The 22,442-nt window shown below is 32.9% G+C and overlaps 1 pseudogene; it reads right to left on the bottom strand.

The window, feature by feature from the left end:
- Nucleotides 1–580: 580 nt before the first annotated feature.
- Nucleotides 581–1,315, bottom strand: LOC120214283 (annotated as a pseudogene).
- Nucleotides 1,316–22,442: the final 21,127 nt, after the last annotated feature.

Raw genomic sequence — 22,442 nt, 5'->3', positions numbered from 1 at the left:
GAAACAATGAAATCCACACGAATTTGATCAATGGAATGCTTTTGAGATTATATGCTTCTTTCAATTTGACGAATTGCTTGTTTGATTGGTACTACATCCACACCTAGCTACGGATAGAAACCGCTCGAGTTGGGTTAGGTTTTAGTTGACCCGACTTATAAAAATATATCTCCACTCGAATTTGTTTCGACCCAATTTAAAAAGTATATCTCCTTTATTAAACTCAATTTGACTGATATAAATATTTTTTTATAAAATATGACCTAATTGAAAAATAAATATAAACGAGATATCATAACAATTATTCTAAATTTATAGAAGAAAAATTATAAATCGGGTTGGGTCAGAGATTATCACCCTAAACTGGGATCCAATCCAATCTCACTCAATATAAAATTTGATCCATTATAAATGTAAATTTGTTTTCTTAAAAAAAAACAATCCTATTAAATCGAATCAAAATTCATCAGTTAAGTTGCGTGAGACCTCACAACAGACCAAAACTTGACAACAAGTTTTCATAATATCAAACGTCCAAATGCCAATTCAATTGCTTAACTACCCTTATCATATTCGCAACCACATTTTTCATCAACCTGGAACTAACCCATGAAAAGGACCAACGAAAACAAGCATAAATTATCCCAAAAGTAAAGAACTCTGGATTTGATTGCTCAAATTTTTCTTTTTCTTTTTCATTACGGAAATTTTCCCGGATTTTTCATGTATATGTACACACCACCTCCTTAGAAGATGATAAACAAAAAACACTTCTACAAAGCAGAAATTTGAGAATAATCACCAAAGACTTCAGGGATCCCAGATGCAGCCCCGGGCCTCTCATTAAACGTCTCTTGCATCATCTGGAACAAAACATGTTCTACAAAGAGGACATGTTTTCTGATCATACCCCATCCAACGGTCCAAACAGCTCCGATGGAAAATATGCCGACAGTTTGTCAGCCGCCTGACCTCATCCTCCCCTTCGAAGTCGTACAAACAGACCGCGCAGCTTTCCGGCGGGTCCACGAGGTCGGAGAACTTGGCGACCGGGAGGAGTTCCCGGATGAGGAGAGCCGAGACGGGGATGCGTGAAGGATAATAAGAAGAGAAGGAGATGGTGGGTGGCGGAACCGTCGTGGGTTTCGGCGGCGTAATCACGCCTGGGAATGTCGGGATCGAGGAAATCGGGGAGGCCGATGTACAGGAAGAGAGTGGAAATGAATTTGCGAATGAAAGAAAGAAGAGAAAGTGTATGGACAAGCAATCTTGGAAGAAGAAGCTCAGAGTAAGCTACCGGGAAACCATGTTTTTTTTATTTCAAAAACGAAAAGTGAGAGTGAGAGAGAAGACAATAACCTTTGGTTTCCTATGGTTTGGGTTTTTCAGTAAGGGAAAGAGAAATAGGAAGCGATATAAAAGTAAGTGTCTATATATAGAGATTTGGAACTCAAATAAGCTTCTCATTTTAAGTGTGTTTTTAAAAATAAATAATAATAAATTAATTCAGTATAAACCAAAGGGTAAAGTACATAAATGTCCTCACACTATAGGGCATACATTGTTGAGTCCCTAGACTATTAAAAGTTTAAAATGGTCATCCAACTATTCATATATTCTAAAATCGTCATTTTTTTCTTAAAAAATTGACAACCCTCTGAGTTAGACGTTAAACTGCTGACTTTGACATGATAAAATAGGATCCATAATTTCAAGTTGTAACGTCCTGAATCTCGGGTTAGCATTTTGATCAACCTGAAGCCCAAAGTTGAGCCATTGGACATTATTATTTTAGTTGGACCAAGTTGTTGTTAGTGGGCTTGAGTTAGGGCCCAAGAGACTTAATGAAGGGAGATGAATAATTCATGATAATAAAAGTAAAGGAACTAAAAGTGTAGTTTACCCATAGCTATTTTGTAAGCTAAAAATCCCTCTTTATATTATGTTTTCACCTGAACAACCCCCGTACACAACTCACCAAACACTCTTCTTATCTTCTCATCTCTCTCTCTCTTCTTCTATCTTTCTTTAAGTAAGAATCTTAAAGAAATTCAAGCCTAGTAGGATCCATCCAAGGTAAGATTATTAAACCTCATCCTTCTAGCTTCATTTTGAGCTCCCTTTCACTAGTTTTTATCCATAGAACCAAAAATGGGTCTTGAGAGATTTGTGGGAATCTATGGATTCTAGCTAAGTTTTAAGTTATAAGGAGTTTGTTTAGATGTTATTCAATCCCTAGATGGATTGGTAATCCATTTTGTCATTTTGTTTAGTGAATGAGATAGGAGAAAGCTCAATTTTTGGCAGCAATGATCCAGACCCAGCTAGTACAGAGTACGACTCGAGTTCATCTTATAGGGCATATATATTTGTAAACCCCGATTTTTATATTTTGTTTGAGTCGTAACTCATTTTAAACTATGGTCTGTATGATTTAAACATTATTTTGGGAGCTCCTAATGTAAACTATTTATTTAAATTATAGTTGATTATTTTAGCATGAGGGTTACAAATGGTCATTTTAAAAGAAAAAATTAGTTAGCCACTCCGGGGTTCTGTGTGGCATTCTGATCGGTTAACGTTGTCGTACTGGTTTAAGGTGTTACAAAATGACTATACAACTCAAACGATTATGGGATCATATTTTATCATATCTCAGCATACATGTTAACGTCTAGCTCAGACTATCATCATTTTCTAACAAAATGATGTGTTGAATATATGAATAGTTAAGTGACTATTTTATAATTTTTAATAGTCAAGGGACTCAACAAAGTAATGCCCTATAGTTGAGAGACTATTTGTAGATTTTAATAGTCAGGGACCTTTTCTATTTTACCCAAAATAAAAAGGATACTAATTATAGTGTTTTAAATTATATGTATATTTAAAAATATGGTAAAGTAAACAAATGGTCCTCGATTATGGGACGTTGCTCTATTGAGTCCCTCAAAAGTTACAAACTAGTCACCTGAATATTCATATGTTTCAAGTCTATGTTTATATTACATCCTGGAGTTAATCTTTGACACATTATGCATCGAACCAGCGTTTTAAATAGTTCTTGTAAATATCATTAAATATGATTTTATCATATCTTATTTAGTAGGTTACGTCCAGCTCAGACGATCATCAATTTTTTAACTAAAAAAGATGAGTTTGGAACATATGAATAGAAATAACCATTTTGTAACTTTAATAGTTAGGAGACTCAATAAAATATCACCCTATAGTTGGGGGACCATTTGTGTATTTTACCCTAAATAATAAGTAGGATGATTTTTAAATTCCTTGCAAGATAAAAAGTTTCACGATAAGTTATCTTTTAAAAAGAACTTATAAGTGATGTAAATTTTTTTTAAAATTTATCCAAATTATTGATGAAATAAATCATATCTTGATTCATTCCAAATATAGAATTAGGTAAAATTAGGGGGAAATAATAAAAAAGAAATTAGAGATTTAGAGATGATACCATATTAATTAGGAAAATAGAGATATTTTATAGTTATTGGTAAAGTCATAGTTAAATGAGTACTGTTCTAAAAAAAGTTATCAATAAATGAGGGCAATTTTACTTTTTTTTTCTTTGAATTTGGTACTAAATTATATTAAAAAAAGTAAAATAAAAGAAAAATAAAATAATTATAAACCAATACTAAGTGAATCTTGGTTCATTAAACTCACTGTTTCATTTTATTATAGTGTTTTTATAAATTTTTTGCATAGTCTTTAACTTTTAATTTCTTTTCAATTTAATCTAAAACAACAAACAAAAAAAAAAATTAGAGTAAAATCGTAAACAATTGTTATAACTTTATCAAAGTCGATTTTAACTCTCGATACCGTATTATAAAATCATTATTAGTTCTCTAATTAACCTGATCTTTTTAAATCTCTAATTTTTTTTCTATATTCATTTCTCCTATTAAGCTATAAAATTAGAATACATCATTATTAAATAAGTACAATAATAATTTTATATATATAAGAGTCGGTAAAAGTAAATAATTAATTTTCCAAATAGATTGCTTGAAGGAGTGGAATAAAGAGAGTCGACCACACACGTTAGTTTTACACCAAACCTAAAATTCAGACAACACCAACGAAAAAAAGAAGATTGGGAGGCAACCAAAAGTTAAAATCTTTTCGATATTTTAAATTTAAAAATTTAAACTCATTCAATAATTTTAATTGTCAAAGGGAAGATTATTTTTCTATAGGTCTTAAATTTTAATAATTATTTATAGAGTACGAGTATATTATAAAAAATATAGCAGTTTAATATAATAATATTTTTATAATTTGGTTCTAGAATTTTATAATAAATTTATTATTATTGAATATAAAAGAAGCCATTAACTTTCATAAAAAGATAATTCGAAGTTGAACCATTCTCCCCGTTACCCCCTTCACATGTTATGTTCTAAATATGTACGTGTAGGTGTACGAGTATGTAACTCCGTCAATCATCATATAGCAATGGCACTAGGAGTTCTCAATCAATCGGAGAATTTTACTGTGCGGCAGTCTTAAATATAGTTAAGAAAATGCGCTACAAGTTTTTTTTAATATTTCTGGTAAAAAAGTACCTAAAACATTATTATTTCTACCTAAAACATTAATGTTTTTAACATTTCTGGTAAAGTGTCTAATAATAAAAAAAATGATAGAAAAAATAATGTTTTAGGTAGCGTTTTACCGGATATGTTAACAAAACTGGTAAAGCGCCAAATAATAACAAAACTGATATAAATAATAATGATTTAGATATTTTTTAACCGAAAATATTAAAAAAAATAATAACAAAACCGGTAACACATTTTCTTAACCCTATTTTAAGACTGCCGCACATAAGATTTCCCTTCATCAATCAAAAGAAAGAAAAAGGTGCCATGCTATTCATAATCCCTTTGTGATGCCCTCACAGATAGGATTGTTCATTCGGTTAATTCGGTGGCCGAACCGACCGAACTACCATTAATCGAATTAACTGAATTTTTTTTTTCTTTAACCGTTAACCGAACCGAACTTTTTTATTAAAGTATTAACCGAACCGAATAAATTTCGGTTAATTCGGTTAATTTTCGAATTAACCGAAATTTTTTAGAATTTAGAATTTAATATTTTTTAATTAAAAACAATTTACAATATCTAATTAATTTGATTCAAATTATATTAAAATAAGATATTTGTATCTATCAATTTAGTTAAAAAAACAACAACAATATTGCAGTTCTACAAAATAAATCAGAACTAAGTGCAGAACTGGAAGCATAATTCAGTCTAATACAAACAGTTTACACTAACAATTTACAATATTGCAGTTCTACAAAATAAATCAGAACTAAGTTGTTGGCTTCTGTTACCATTCCAACCAAGATGTTCTCTATCAAGTGCAGAACATATTACCTGCACAGTGCACAACATAGAAATAAAGAGATACAAATTCAGTTCGAACCATCAAAAACAATATAAACAATCAAATGTATAAATATCAATATATCTATTAAGTATCAACCAATGTTAAAATTATAAGTGCTAAGCTAACTCAATCTAATGTAATACAATCTTATTCAGTAAACATCATCACTTCAAGCTAATGAATTTAAAAGGAATGTAAGGGACAAAATTACCACAAAAAAAACAGTATTCAAAATACTCCATTTGCACCAATTGAATCCTCCCAAAAAGTTTTCAATTGCATATCTCTACAAGAAAAATATATTATTTTAAAACTAAAAATACAGTATAAAAACCATATATATAACCTCCAAAGTACATTGCAATAATGCAATTTACAATTAATGCATACCCTTCAACTCATACTCACAATGCTACCAGTGCAGAATCCTATGAGCTTATGAATTGAGAGTATGTTGTAATGCATTCCAAGATAAATCTAAAAGTTAAAATGATTAAATCAATTAATGTTGTGTCAATTCTCCTCAAAATAAATTAACTTATTAAATTAAAATTAATAAATAAAAAATCAACATACCATTATCAATCTTGTCAAGCTCTTGAATTTGTTCTTCAAACTTCTTGATCTCCTCTTCGGTTGATGACTTTTTAATATAATATTGAGTACACACAAGAGCTTGTACCATTTTAGGAGTTAAAGAACTCCTAAATTGATCAAGCACACGTCCACCGGTACTAAATGCAGACTCTGAAGCGACGGTAGAAAGCGGTATAGCTAATACATCTTTGGCCATATTTGACAGAACTGGAAATCTAGGGATATTGACTTTCCACCATGACAAGATATCAAATTCATCATCATAATTCTCAACAGCCTCCCCTAGATATTTATCTAATTCAGATGTTTGATCCTCACCACCACTTTCAATCACACGCTTTTTATACAAATCTTTCATGCGTCTTTTCACTTTTTGTTGTGGTTCACTTATAGAAATTCTCACATTTAAATGGCTGCCATCACTAGAGACTCGAGGCTTATACTCATCATACAATTCATTCAAAGTCTCTTTTAGCTTTTGCATCACTTCAAAAAAAATTTCTGAATCATACATCTCACTAAGTGCAAATTCAAGATAACTTAATTTCTGCCTAGGATCTAACACACAACCAACAAAAACAAGCATATTCATCTTCTCAATATCACCCCAATATTTCTCAAATTTATCTTTCATCCTCATGGCCATAACACTAAATTCAACATCAGCACTTAGTTGAGCATCCCTTAAAAGTATGCAAATTTCAGTAAGTTCATCAAAAAAATTGTTAGATGTGACATATGAAGTACCTGAAACTCGCAAAGTGACTTCATAAAAATGTTCCAAGAAATCCCTCAAGTTTCTAACACAAGTCCAATCATTTACAGTTGGACAACCCTCTCCTAACTCAAGTTCAGTCCTAAAATTTGTATCTTGCTCCTCAAATCTCTCAAAAGCTCTCTCAAATTTTTCAGCAATGTCTAACATTAAATAGGTAGAGTTCCACCTAGTACAAACATCAAGACATAACATTTTTTTGCTCTCAATATTTTCCATCTCAACACACTCCATGAACTTTTTCAATCTAGCTGGAGATTGCCTCACATATTTCACAGCCCCCCTAACACGTGCAACAGATTTGTTCATTTCGTTTAAACCTTCAACAACAATCAAATTCACAATATGTGCAATATATCTTATATGAAGATATTTACCATTTGCAATGCAACCCCCTCGAGGACTAAATCTCTTTCTTAAATAACCAATAGCAACATCATTTGAGGTTGCATTATCAACAGTGACAGTGAACAACTTATCAATCCCCCAATCTAATAGGCATTTTTCAATCATCATCCCAATTGCATCTCCCTTATGACTAGAAATTGGATAAAAACTTATGATTTTCTTATTCAATTTCCAATCGTTATCAATAAAGTGCACAGTGAGACACATATAATTAACTCTTTGCATAGAGGTCCATGTATCAGTAGTTAAACAAACTCTAGAACATGAACTTCTTAAATATTGTTTCAACTTAGTCCTTTCATCGAAGTACAACTGATAAATATCTCTAGTTATAGTCAATCTTGAAGGAATATGAAACTTGGGGCATGCTACAGACATAAATTTTCTAAATCCTTCACTCTCAACAAACTTGAAAGGCAATTCATCAGTCACAATCATTTGGGCTAAAACCTTTCTAGTTGTTTCTTGATCAAATTTCCAAGTTGTGAGATGTCCTACTTCTCCTAGAATATCCTTACTAGGTAACACTAAATTGCTTTGATTAGTGTCAATGTTGTTAGGATTTTTCTTACACTGTTTCATGTGATATATTAATGACCCAGTTCCATTTTTTTTCCCATCACAACAAAATTCTTTCTCACAATGATTGCATCTACCCTTAGTTTCACACTCACTATTAAAAAAACTTAGTAAAGTGAGTCCATACTGCTGACCTTAAAGGAATAGCTTTACGTTTACTTGCAGTCCCTCTTGTGTTGTTGATGATTTGACTTGAAGCTTCATTCGTTGAATTTGATAAAGGGGGTGAAACACTTCCCTCAGCAGATGCTGCCATATTGGATATCTACAGCAAAAGATGAGAATTAAAGAAAAGTAAAAAATAATCACATTAAGATTCCTATTGAGTGAATGTAAAAGGTTTGATGAAAGCTTGGGGGTAACTGGTAAGTGGTGAGATAGATAGAGTAGGCTACTCTATATATTTTTTTATTACTTTGTTCCAAAGTCAAATTTTCTCTGTTGAGTTAATTCAACTATTTTTCTCAACTCCCAGAATAGTTTATGGTTTCCTTATTTCAAAATTTTATATTGCCAAATTACCTTACGTCCTTACTTTTGGGTTCTGGTGTAACTATTGCAAAATTTATATATGAATTTAAAATACTAATTCTTCTCTCAGTTGGCGGATATTGAACTAGCAAGCAAGCATAAAGCAGTCTTCAATAGCTTAAAAGCCGGTAGCAATGCAATTAAGGCAGTACATAGTGAGATCAACATAGATGATGTCGAGTGGTTTAAATCCCAAACGGGTAACCTAATTTAGTGCAAACAAGAAATGTCGAAAATAGGTGGCGCCTTACATACGCGAACACTGGAAACGTTAATAATAAAGTCAAAATCAATTTATGGGTAAAGATCTAACCCAACAAAAACACTTTAAGACAAGGTACAGGATTTTGTTCTTCATTCCTAGAAAATCTCTCACTGATTTGAACATTAAAAAACGTTTGGCAACAAAGCCTCTCAAGCTTTTAAATTTTGTATCGTTTTGCAGGTACAACTAATAGATAGGAAAAAATATGTAAATTCCATAAACATTAAACAAATGAAAAAAAAGAGCAAAAATCTCAAACACAGAACAGAAACGATATCAAATCATAAACCCTAAATCAAGCAAGTAATTAAAATTTTTAGGGGTAAGTAAACTAATCAAAGAGAAAAACTAGAATTTTTAAGCTAGGAAGCTAACCTGAATCGAGAGAGCAGAGATTAGAGAGAGATAGATAGAGAGAGGGAATGAATGTTTGATGAAAGCTCGGGGGGTCACTGGTAAGTGGTGAGGTGTGATTGATAGCCAAATGTAATGTTTACATTTAGTTTTTAGGTTATTTTAATTAATTAAAATTAATTAGGCCATTTGAGTGGGTTTAACTCTTAAATGGATTGGGGGGTATTGGGTTGCTGACGGGCTATACACACATATATATTAAGTTTAATTCGGTTAATTCGGTTAATTAATCGATTTCGAACCGAATTAACCGTTAACCAAATATCCAAAAAAATCTTAACCGTTCCCCGACCAAATTAATTCGGTGGCCGACCGAATTAACCGAATTAATTCGATTCGGTCGGTTAATTCGGTTAAAACCGAATTTTGAGCACCCCTACCCACAGACCAAGCTAGCAAAGAAAACTGTTCAAAGTCCCCTACTCTAAATTTTACCTAACTGAACATTGGTTTTTTAAATACTCTAAAGTAGTTGTTCATAATTTTTTTTAATCCATTGAAAATATATATTCTACGACGCCGTTATTCGAACCCAAAACTTTTAAGAAAATTAATATTTTCTTTTATCACTAAGATCATGTGATGAGTTTAATCTATTATTGTTTCTAATAAAGATGGTAATACGATAAAAATATATAACATATATTAAATATACAAAAAAAAAACTATGGTGATATGTATGGAATGACCTGTGGGGTTGACATTGGGTGTTTTTTAACACATCATCCGGCGTGTCATTTGTCCCACCAACGCATGAAATGAACTTTTTCTCGAATGGTTTATGACAGGTTTTTAGGTCCAATTCTCTCTTCCCTTAACGTTTCTTCGATCACTTCTTTGTCGCTCTCTTTAATTACTTAACTGCTCAATGTAAATTAAGATTGTTGTGTTAACCAGTTAGAACCGTGAATAAATAATCACATGATTCATATCCTATTGTGTACGCATATTTATCAAAATCCATTTGTTAATGCATTAAAAAGATCACAAGCCACAAGACTCACGACAGGATCTTCTTAATATCATTCTTAAATAATGTATAATTATGATGTACTTAACTTAATCGATTCGTATAATTGTTTCTAAACAAATATATAATAGATATGGATTCAAACTTTGGAAGTTGAGTAAGTGGACCGAGGGGTGTCTGGATAACAAAACATGAGGCAGAGAGAATTGTGGGTGTGCATAGAGAGGGGTGGAGAAAATGAGTAAACATTATTGAGGATGGATCGAAAGAGGTAAACCCCACCACAGCATGCTGCTGGTATCGGCCTAAATGACAATCCTCCTCTCTGACAAATTCCGAATGCAGCCAAGACAAGCGTTGGCCCACGCAGTAGCTGAACCCATATGAGGCGGGGAACCCAACTCACCCACCCACCCGACCGAGCGGAGCTCGATCTCGCCAGTCACCTCCACTACCTTTGTCTCATTCCTTGTCTCATTCCTTGTCTCACCCTCCATGCCATCCACTCCCAACGGGAATCTCAAGAACCTTCATCATACATATAATGTACTCGCTGCTCTTTAATACTATCATAACTGCCCTCCTTGTCTCTGCTTCACCATACGCCAATCTCATCTTTTCTTTTATCCCTAAATATCACTAATTGATATTTTCTAAAATGGGTTCTTCATCTTTTAAACTTTCGCATTCTCCTTACTCTATTTTAATATATGTATATAATTGTGAATTTCATCCTGTACTTTCTAAAAATTGACAAGTTAGTCCATGTAATTTTTTTCTCTTTTGTTCAACTATTTTTATTTTTTCTTCAATATCGTGGCACATCTGCTAAAGCTCTTTTGTATGATTGAATTTCATACTTCAAGACCTCTAGAGAACTTCTCTACATCCGAGAAAAAGTATCTCTTGAAGAAGAGCATCGAACGCTTGACATTATTTGAAAATCTGCAACCACTTGACACGACATTCGACAGGTCCAAGTGACATATCAAAACTAAATCTACTTTCTATTGAGTCTGTCAATATTGGAGTAGTCATAATGATTTTATGTTTAATATCAATACTAAGGGTCACTATAAAAGTTTTGGACTGAGATCGAGAGAATGGTCTGAACTCTCCCTTTTGACTTATCTCTCTTCTACCTCTTCATACATACACAAGATCTTGACACTAACTAAGGGCCAATTCTTTATCAATTGCGACCCTTCATCTAAATTAAAAAGAATGAATCGTCTATAACTGTAATAACTCATTTGTTCCTATCAATATGTTGAAGAGTCGATGATTTAATAAAAAGTTTGAAAAGTTGTGTCCAATTGGACTTGTTTTGTACTGTTGTAAAGTAAGGGAATCAAATTTTCAAGGATTAAGGTATATGGGTTAAATGGTTAAATCCCAAATGGAAATGACTAGGTATATTTTGGAAGCTGAAAAGTGAAAGCAAAAGAGGCATATAACATAAATGGGAGTGCAGCTTGTGGGAGAAAAACCTTCTGGCATTTGTCGCGATTAGGAACATATTAACAGAGGCTGGTCAGGCCAGCTAAATCCAAGTTAAACCCCACTATCTATTATTTTAAATCATTCACTACATTAAAATTTTATCATAAATAAATTTCACTACCTATTAAATAAAACCCCACTACTTATTATTTTAAAGCATCAACTATATTATACTAAAATTCATCATAAAAATCAAAGAGAAGAAGGAGGAGCATACGGGAGAGAGAAGAATTGAAGAGAAAAAAGAGAAAAAAACATTTCTTGCATTCTGTCGGATTTTCGTCGACTATCGAGATCTCCGATCAACATTCCGAACGGTGAAACGTTACGCAAGATCAACACGAACAACGTAATGAAAAATCATGATGATCGTACGGTGGATAGCGGCAGATCAGAGAAAATAAATCCGAACGGTTTTTGGCCTCTTTATGGAGATCGGGATCTACAATCAATGTTTCGAACGGTGAAAAGTTACGCAAATCCAACACGAACAACATACTGAAAAATCAGATGGATCGAAGAAAATAAATTCGAACAGTTATTATCATGTTAAAGAAATAAATGAAAAAATATTTTAATAAAAAACTTTAATAAAAAATAAAAAAAATGCTTGTCCCTTGTTCTCATATGTAATGGGGTAAGGGGGAGGTAAGATAGTAGACTACCCCAACACTAGATTGAGAACAGCTTCCGTAGGAGACCTCCAAATTATGAAATGCCCTCCATGAGACTCGATCCTACGACCTCAAGGTTAAGAACCTTGTGTTCTACCAACTGAACTGGAGGGTCATTTTTAATAAAAAATAAAAAAGATAATCATTAATCATTACACCTATCTAAAAAGCTTTAATAAAAAAATAAAAAATGATAAAAAATGATAGATTAAATAAAAGATTCAGTATATTTAGACTAACCCTCCAACTAATTTCTCTTTTTAACTCCTTACTGTTAACGTCTTTAATTTTTCCTTTTTAATTTCTTCTGTCCCATTTTCTATGTTTTGCAACTAGTTTATACTGTTCATTCATATTTAGTTTAAAATTTGGATGAGTCCAAAATACAACCGATTAATATAAAATTAAAAGAACAATAAAAATCAATTTTAATTAAAAAAGTTTTAAAAACTAATATTTTAGAGTAAATTATGTAATGTTTTAAGTTAAAACTTAAAATATTTTTTTCATTAACAATTCATGTAAATTATATAATTGTGTTGGCTGCAGCCTAAAAATTATTAAAAAAAATATTTTCAATTATAATCAAAATTATTATTGATCATATAACTTTTTAGAACAGAAAGATATTTTTTTTAAATTAAAACTCGTCACAATATAATATTATCAGTTATAACTAAGTAAATTTTTAAGTACAATGGCATAGCATATTAAGTTAAAATTCATCCTAAATTAATCATGATTAAATCCCCGCATATCTCAAAACCCATGATGACCTGTGAGACTCATCATAAAGATTGAAAGATGGAGGTGGGTGTCTAATAAACATGTCTGAAAACCCAACTTTGGATGTCAGGATTTGTCTCTAATACATCAAATACTAATAATGCGATGAAGGAGAAAAACACGTAAACCAACGAATCTTCAAGCATACAGTTATCAGCAACTTGCATTGCAAAGACAAGTGCGTATTTTTTGGGGAAAATAAAATAAAATGGACATGTGACATGTGATAGCATGTTCATCATTGGCGATATGGACTGACGATGACCACGTGGCTTCTTTCCCGTATGTCCTTTCCATTTGTTTTGGGAAATTAAATCATTAATCACCTTTTTCTTTCCCAATATAAATACACATTTTTTCTGTCAAAGTACAAGCCATTAAATTAAGGGAAACGTGGACTATAGGTTTTGTTAATCGAGTATAAAACTAGGAACATATAGATTAGGCTTGATTCAAGTGGTGTATCTGAGTCATGACAAAGGGAATTTGCAGAGAGATGACCTAGCAGACCCCATTTTAAACAACTTGTCAATGTGCTATTGAAATTTTTTTTCTAACACCGTTTAATTAATATTTCTTGAAGTAGTACTCTTTCGGTTGAGATGACATAAAGACGCATTCCCAGGAACGCGCTTTACCTAGGTTTTAGTTGATTCGAATGTCACGCGGGTAAGGCGCATCTTTAGGGACGCACTTTCACGGGATTTTGTTGAGTCGGATGCCACGAGGATAAGACGCATCCCTGGTGACGCGCATTTCATTAAATGTGTTAATTACCCATCCGTTTTTCCCTCAACTACCCCTCCTCCTCCCCTATATAAACCCCTTCAACCCCCCTCATTCTTCACACCAAACCAAAATCATCTTCTCATCTCTTATATAACTCAAATTCTCCAACTATTTGAGTTTTTAATTTCTTATTAGTTGTAAGAAATTTATTTTTAAGTTAGTATTTTTTTTAAATAGTTGTTATATTTTATATTAATATAATTATATAAATATTATTTTTTTATTAAAATAATATTTATATAATTATAATTTATTTAAATTTATTAATTAATTAATTTTTGTGCTAATTATAATTTTTTTGTCTACAATTATAATGGAAAGTGAAATACTGTTGCGATTGGATGCAAACCATATCTCCAGACATTTTAATGATATGATAATTCTTTTTTATAATTAATGTTAATATTTATTATTATTTTTAATTTAAATTCATCATGAATTTATATTAATTATAAATTTTTATAATGCATATTATTTAGGAAAATGGTCGTATTTTAGAGACATTTATTAAAAACCCACATATACCGACACCGCAACGTATTTTGCCATATTTGTCTTCTGCCGGGTTCGGGTATATTGCAACAATTATTGGCGGTTGCAAACTCGAACATGTCCTAATTTCTGCATTGATTGAGAAGTGGAGGCCCGAGACACACGCATTTCATCTTCCATGTGGAGAGGCTACAATTACATTGGAGGATGTCTCTATGCATCTGGGGCTTCCCGTCGATGGAAATATTATGTGTGGTATGGCGAATGGTGATTGGCAGTCAATGTGCATGAAATATCTTAGAGATGCTCCGCCAGAGTTTAATGGAGATAAAATATCTTTATAATGGTTGAAAGCTAATTTTGAAGTTTTGAATGAAAATGCTTCAGATGATGAAGTAAAGGCATGTGCTCGGGCTTATATTATGCGAATCATTGGAGGAATATTGATGTCTGATAAATCTCGCAACCAGGTGCATTGTATGTGGTTTCAGCATCTCATTGATTTTGATGAAGCTGGAAGATATAGTTGGGGCGCTGCAGTTTTGGCATTTCTCTTTAGAGAAATGTGTCGTGCGATGAATTATAAAAAAATTGCTATCGAGGGATGTCTCCTACTTCTGCAATCATGGGCGTGGTTTCGCATGCCTTTCTTATACCCGATCGTCAATGAACCATATGTATTCCCCTTATTATTGAGGTAATTTTCAAACTAAATTTTGATTTAAATATTTTTAATTAAATATGGTGATATTTAGTTTATATTATATTTCATAGGTGGTCGATGAAAAGAAAGAACCATAGAGATATACCTACTGGACTAGAGGAAATATGTCTACTTATTGATACAAAAGCTGGGTCTACGGTATGTTTTGAAATATGTTTAAATATGAATATTTTAATTTAAAATGCTAGATATAATTAGAATATTATATTTATTTGAATTATATATTTATATTTCAGTTTCAGTGGATACTTTATACGAGCGATGAAGTAAAGGCTTGCATCCCACCCCACCTGAGTGGGTCATTAGATGTTTGGATGTCAATTGTACCTCTTATATGTTATGTTATTATTGAGTGGTATCCAGTTGATCGCGTGCTCCGTCAGTTCGGTTGTACGTAATATATTCCTGGAGCACCTAGGAATTTAGACGAAATGCATAACATAGATAGACGAGGAAAGAAAGAGGTCAATTGGGTGGTGAGACATAGAGATTGGATTGCGCTTTGGGAGAACCGATATGCACAGTTGGCCCATCGACAATTTTACGCTGAAACTGGTCATATGGTTACGGATAATTATATGGATTGGTTAATGAAAATGGAAAGCATTTTCTACTTTCGGCGGAAGCACGAGGGGTTAGCATTCCTAGGCACCGAGAGAGACGTCCACTGTCTTAATATCATCGTCCCCAACTCATGGACGGAGAGAAGGCACTATCGGTTCTACATCAGTCCCACCACAATATCCCTATCCACCGATGATGATGCCACAGGGGTACATGCCCAGACCTCCATTTCAGATGACATTTCCTCAGGGGTATATGCCAAGCCCACCAGTTCATATTACATCTCCGCAGGGTTACATTCCTAGCCCGCCAGGTTACATGCCTAGCCCGCAAGGTTTTATGACACCATATGGAGGTGCATATACGACTATGTTTAATGATCCAACATATGGTTTATATGCATCTTATTTGGCTTGTGGTCCTTCTCCACAAACACCTCAATCTCCATCTAGATCACAGACATCGATGCTAATGTTTTCAAAGTTTTCTTAATTTTCTATGAGTGGTGGGATTGTTACTAACACTCCTCCAGGGTCGTTATTTTATACAGGTCCTTCAACGTCATCTACGCCAAATGAAGAAAATGCCGATGATGATGATGATAGTGAAGATGAGGAGATTGAAGAACAAGTTCCACGAAGAAATCCTCAGCGAAATAGACAACCACCGTCATGTGGAACTCATTCGAGAAGACAACATAGGTGATCCAGTTGTATTTTAACGTTATTTAAATAGTTATATTTCATAAATTTATGTAATTTTGTTATGTTATTTAAATGTTTAATGGTTGTTACAAAAATATTTTTAATGTTATTTTTTATTCAAATTTAACATTAAATGTTTGTTAAATGTTTTTAAAATACAAATTATAGTATTCAAAATTTAAAATTAAAATACAAATTATAGTATTTGAAATTTAACATTAAATTCAACTTAATATTCCAATTGAAATTTAAAATTGTATTCGAAATTAAAAGTTATATTCCAATTATAGTTCACAGTACTTAAATTGAAATTAAATTTATCCATATGTATGGTTTTATCCTTAACATATACATTAAAACATATACATTAAAACCCACGTGTTATAATCCCATTAACAAAGGATCACAATGGAAAATAATTCGTAAAATCGATGCTCATTCCATACAATTTCAATGTCACAACTAACTTATCACTTCACATTTATTCAATTTATCCATAACATTTTATCCAATTTATTCAAACAACCAACTTATCACTTCACATTTATTCAATTTATCCATAATAATTTATCCAATTTATTCAAACTTCACATAACATTTTAATTTAAGTTATGAACTTAAATTTATCCATATGTATGATTTTATCCTTAACTTGTTGAACTTCCAAAAAGAACTTAAATTTTGGTTATAATTTACCCGATTTCACCATCCAACTCTGCGTCACTAGGGGACATGAGTGATAATAGGGAAATGATAACATATTCTCTGACAAAATAATGGAAGACGCGCCCCCGAGAACGCACTTTCACCACTTTGCCAAGTCCCCTAAAAATAATAGGTACTGACATGAATAGTTCCCCGAGGGACATGAGTGATATAATAAGGCAATGATAACATATTCTCTGACAAAATAATGGAAGGTGCGCCCCCGAGAACGCGCTTTAACCACTTTGCCAAGTCCCCTAAAAAATAATAGGTACTGACATGAATAGTTCCCCGGGGGACATGGGTGACATAATAGGACAATGATAATATATTCTCTGACAAAATAATGGAAGACGCGCCCCCGGGAATGAGCTTTCACCACTTTGCCAAGTCCTCTAAAAAATAATAAGTAATGACATAAATAGTTCCTCGGGAGATATGATTGACATAATAGGGAAATGATAATATATTCTCTAACAAAATAATGGAAGGCGCCCCCCGGAAACGCGCTTTCACCACTTTGCCAAGTCCCCTAAAAAATAATAGGTACAGACATGAATAGTTTTTCGGGGGACATAAGTGACATAATAAGACAACGATAACATATTCTCTGACAAAATAATGGAAGGCACGCCCCCGAAAACTCACCTTCACGTGAATAGTACCCCGGTTATAGACACTATTATATGCAACGTATTATAAACTTTTAAAACAAACTTCATTTCACAAGCTTTCAAATTGTGAAACTCTAAATTTCTCAAAAATCTCAATCTTCTATTCTCTGAAAATGAGTCATCTTTTTACTGTTGTTTTATATGATGGAGAAATTAAGGAAACTAAAAAGGGGGTTGTTTTTAATCAGATCATTATATCCCCTTAACCTTGAAAAGAAACATCACTCTTGAGGAGTTAATCACAAAAACTTCGTTAAAGATTCGTTTACCAGGCCGGAGAAGACTATCTTCACTTCAGTATAGATTTCCTACTGAACTTTTTCTACTCAAATATACATCATTTCAGCTTTCCAATAATGATGATGTTTCTATGACGGTTGATGCTCATATGAGAAGTTCACAATCTCTTATTGAAATGTATGCCACTTTTATTGAGGTTCATGCTTCTCGTGGTCTCTCATATTCCTCTCACTTTGGCATTGCATATCAAGCTGATCAAGTTGATAGCCCGACGCAACTGATCTGTAATAATTTCACATCATTAATGGCGAATCCAAAGCCAGATGTCATGCCATCAAGTTCAATAAGAATGCATTCATCAGCAACTGCTTATGATCTCAACCCACATGGCTTCACCAATAATCCATATGGCAATATCTCTTCTACTTCAAGGGGAAGACATTCATATGCCACTGTTTTCGACTTACACATGGAAATGCCATCGAGACGACAGTCTGTTCACATCCCACATGATACAATAGCCTCAAGTTCAAGGGGAGGACGCAAGCGGCAACTTCTTTGACCTCAACATTGGATTATCTGAGGAACCCTCATCTCTACCAGAAGAACCTCTTCGGGAGCCAAGTGCAGATGGTGTTGAAACTGGATTATTCATTGAACCTGATTCACCATAGTTTAACGTATATTCTGATGATGATGATGATGATGTTCTGATAAATACAACACCAGTCGAACTTCCTGTATATATGTATAGGGTTGATTATGATGCAATGTACGAGCCTGAATTTTCGGATCTCGCTGATGTTGGCAACTATGGATTTCAGTCATCATTCAATGATGGTGATTTACATATTGAAATGAACTTCGCATCGAAAGAGGAAGAATGATGGCAATAAAGAGTTACAATATTCGTAACTCAGTTCAGTCCTGAGTTGATCATTCTACCACAGAGAAATATGTTTGTTACTGCGTCCAACGTGACAACGGATGTCAATGGATGGTCCGTGTATCAAAGAGAAAGAGGAAGAACAACTTATGAGAACTAACCAGATACAACGGTCCTCATACGTGTTGTGCAAGAGGTATAAACCAGGATCATCCCAACTTGGACTCCAACATTATTTGCCAAGAAATCATGCCCATTGTGAAGCAAAGCTCTCATATAGCTGTTGCAGTATTGATTTCTGCTATACAGTCACAATATGGGTACACTGTCTCCTATAAAAATGCTTGGTTGGCAAAACAGAATGTCATTTGCAAACTTCATGGCGAATGGGATTCCTCTTACAACGAGCTGCCCAGTTGGTTTCATGTTGTGCAAAGACTTATTCTCGGGACAATTGTTGAGTTCGAAACTCAACATCATTACGTGAATGATCGAGTGGTTCGCGATCGCTGCCAATTCTACCGTGTCTTTTGGACTTACCCTCAGTGTATTAATGCAGTGAAGTACTGTAAACCAATTGTCCAAATTGATGGTACTTTCTTGTATGAGAAATACAAGCAAGTTTTATTATTGGCTGTGGTCCAGGATGGTAACCGCAATATTCTTCCTATTGCGTTTGCCCTCGTTCAAGGAGAAGACACTGAGTCTTGGGCTTTTTTCCTTAAAAATTTACGTTTACATGTTGTCACAAGGGAACGAGTATGCATTATTTCAGACCGACGAGCTGGGATAAAATAAGTAATGGACTCTTTGGGTCCAATGTGGAGACCTCCACATGTTCAATATCGTTATTGTGTCCGTCGTATTGCTGCAAACTATTACGAAAAATACAAGAAGAACGATGAAAGTTAGTTAGTCGTGCGCATGGGTATGTTACGTTTTTCCAATTTTTCATAGTACTTATTTATACTTCATATTAACTATTACATATTTCTAATGGCTGAGGTTACGAACTCTTACCTCAAAGGTTTGAGTCTATGTTACAAGAGTTATTTGGCAAAAATAAAAAGGGGTTCAAGTACATTATGGACATCAACAAATAAATGTGGACAAATGCGTATTACGGGGGGTATCGCTATGGTCATATGACAACCAACTTGGCCGAAGTAATAAATTCAACCTTAAAGGGGGCGCGTCATTTACCAGTCACGACGTTGGTCAAAACGACTTATTTTCGTTTGGGTCAACTCTTTGCAAAGCTCGGTGGACAAGCTATTACTTGGATGTAAAACGACCATATTTACCACCCAAGACTAGTAGCTGATTTACAGGAAAAAAAAGTGGCTGCATCAAATGGGATGTTGGTTACAAATTTTTCTCGCACCCGTGAATTGTTTCGTGTAACCAAAATACCACGTCCGCTGCAAGGGATTGAAGCTAACTCTTTCAGAGTTAATCTGCAAGAGAGGTGGTGCGATTGTGGTTTCTTTCAAACACTCAAATATCCATGCTCTCATGTTATTGCAGCTTGCTCACATTCGCATTTGGACTACAAAAATTATGTTGATCCCATATACCAACTTTCACAAGTATTCAAGGTATATGAATTTGAGTTTCCATCCATAGGTAACGAAAAAGACCCAGATGAGATTCAAACTTGGCTTACAATTGTACCAGATCCGTTGCTATTGAGGGACTCAGGTCGTCCAAAATATGCTAGAATACATTGTGATATGGATATTCGGGAGAAGTCAGCAGAACAAAAAAGATGTGGGCATTGCAGAAACATCGGGTACAATAGAAAAACATGTCCATCTCTGTTATCATCACATAACCGTTAACCCTTATGTTATTAATATTCTATTTAAATGAATGTTTTGTTTCTAATATTTAAATGTAATTGCATATAATTTCCCAATGTATGTACACCTAAATAAATTTTATTTTTTTAAACATTTAATCCTTTAAAAATTATTTTATGATATTTGGTTAATATTATATAAATTATTTTCATTGGTAATTTTATAGAATGATTTATTATATTTATTTAATATAATAATTAATATTATTTATTATAAAAAATTATTATTAATTTTAAAATATTATAATAATTCCACCTTTTAATTAGAGAAAAATATTAAATTAAACAAATTAAAAGTTATAAAAAATTTATGTATACGATGACACATTTCATGTTCTGATTGGAGGATTAAATTTATTAAATTAAATTAAAATTAAGACTAAATTGATAAAATATGTAAGTATTGAAGATTAAATGTGCAATTATACTAATTTTATTAACTTATGCATCAATATTTTCGTTAAATATTGACAACATATGACTAGATTGAAAAAATTTAAATAATTAAGTGATAAAATTAATAGATCGATAATCAAAATAAAAAAATAATAGATATACAACCATGGCTGTAATATTATAATTTTATACATTTTTCCTATACCTACAATAAGATCAAAGCTGGTTTTCATCTATTGTTCCATCCGATTATTGTCGCGTGGAATGGGTGAATGCCAAAGTCCTTGAAACATATAACACTTTAACATAAATTAACTCCACCTTTAACACACATTTAAAAAAATAATTCGATAATTCTTAAATTATAACCGAAACACTTTACATAATATATTACTAATTTATAATAACAATAAAAATTAAATCTTTATTAAAAAAATACCAGCGTGGCATCCGACTCAGCAAAACCCAGGTAAAGCGCGTCCCCAGGGATGCGCCTTACACTCGTGGCATCCCAGTTAGCTAAAACCCATGTAAAGCGCATCCCCGGGCATGCGCCTTTGTGCCACCTCAGCCGAAAGGGTGCTACTTCGGGAAATATTGGTCAAACGGTGTTAGAAAGGGATAATTTCGGTTAAATGGTGTCAGTTTAGTCAAATCGCCCTAAAGATGAGCCTGAACAATTACAATCAATTAAGCACCATTAAAAGGCTGAATTGTCTATTTCATCACTCGCCTATTACTTAATTTTGTTTTGGTCATCTAACTATTATCTTTTTAACGATGTAACGATAAAAAATGCTTACAAAGTTTTACTAAATAGTCACTTTGACTCATATTTTTTTAGCATTTTGACCCTAACGTTTCATTTTGAAACAAAAATCCTATATGTAGATGAAAATCGTTAGTCAACAGAAAGGCAACACTCCAAAATAAGAGCCTTTTTTCCCCTTAAATGAGATATTGGGATCAAAATACTACAAAAAAGAATAAGAGCTAAATACACTATTTAGTCAAACGTTAGAGACATTTTGGCCATAAAATAAAACGCTGAAGTCAGAATGCTCCAAAAAAATATGAACCAAAGTGACTATTTAGTCAAACATTATGAACATTTTTTGACATTATTTCTTTTTTAAAATCATATCTAAAGTTATGTTTTGATCATTCTCCTTTAAAAAATTAATAGTGTTGCCGACGCCCGATGTGACATTTTTTATTTTTCAATATTGATGTAATATTATCTTATTGTGACACATCAACATCACCATTAATGTTTTAAACAATGAGTGACCAAAACAGAACTAAAGCATAACGTTAGATATAATTTAAAAAAATAATAGTTTTGTGACCAAAACAGAAACTAAGTAATAGATGGGTGATTAAAAATATAGTTTACCCCATATATATGAACGAATAATGATGAGAAATAAAGCAGAGCAAAGCATATTTCTGACTGTCCGTACCCTCGAAAAAGAGTGTT

The sequence above is a fragment of the Hibiscus syriacus genome, unplaced genomic scaffold (assembly GCF_006381635.1).
Source record: "Hibiscus syriacus cultivar Baekdansim isolate YM2019G1 unplaced genomic scaffold, ASM638163v2 tig00110057_pilon, whole genome shotgun sequence".
NCBI lineage: Eukaryota > Viridiplantae > Streptophyta > Magnoliopsida > Malvales > Malvaceae > Hibiscus > Hibiscus syriacus.
The sequence above is the reverse complement of the archived record's forward strand: the minus strand, read 5'-3'. Positions and strand labels throughout refer to the sequence as shown.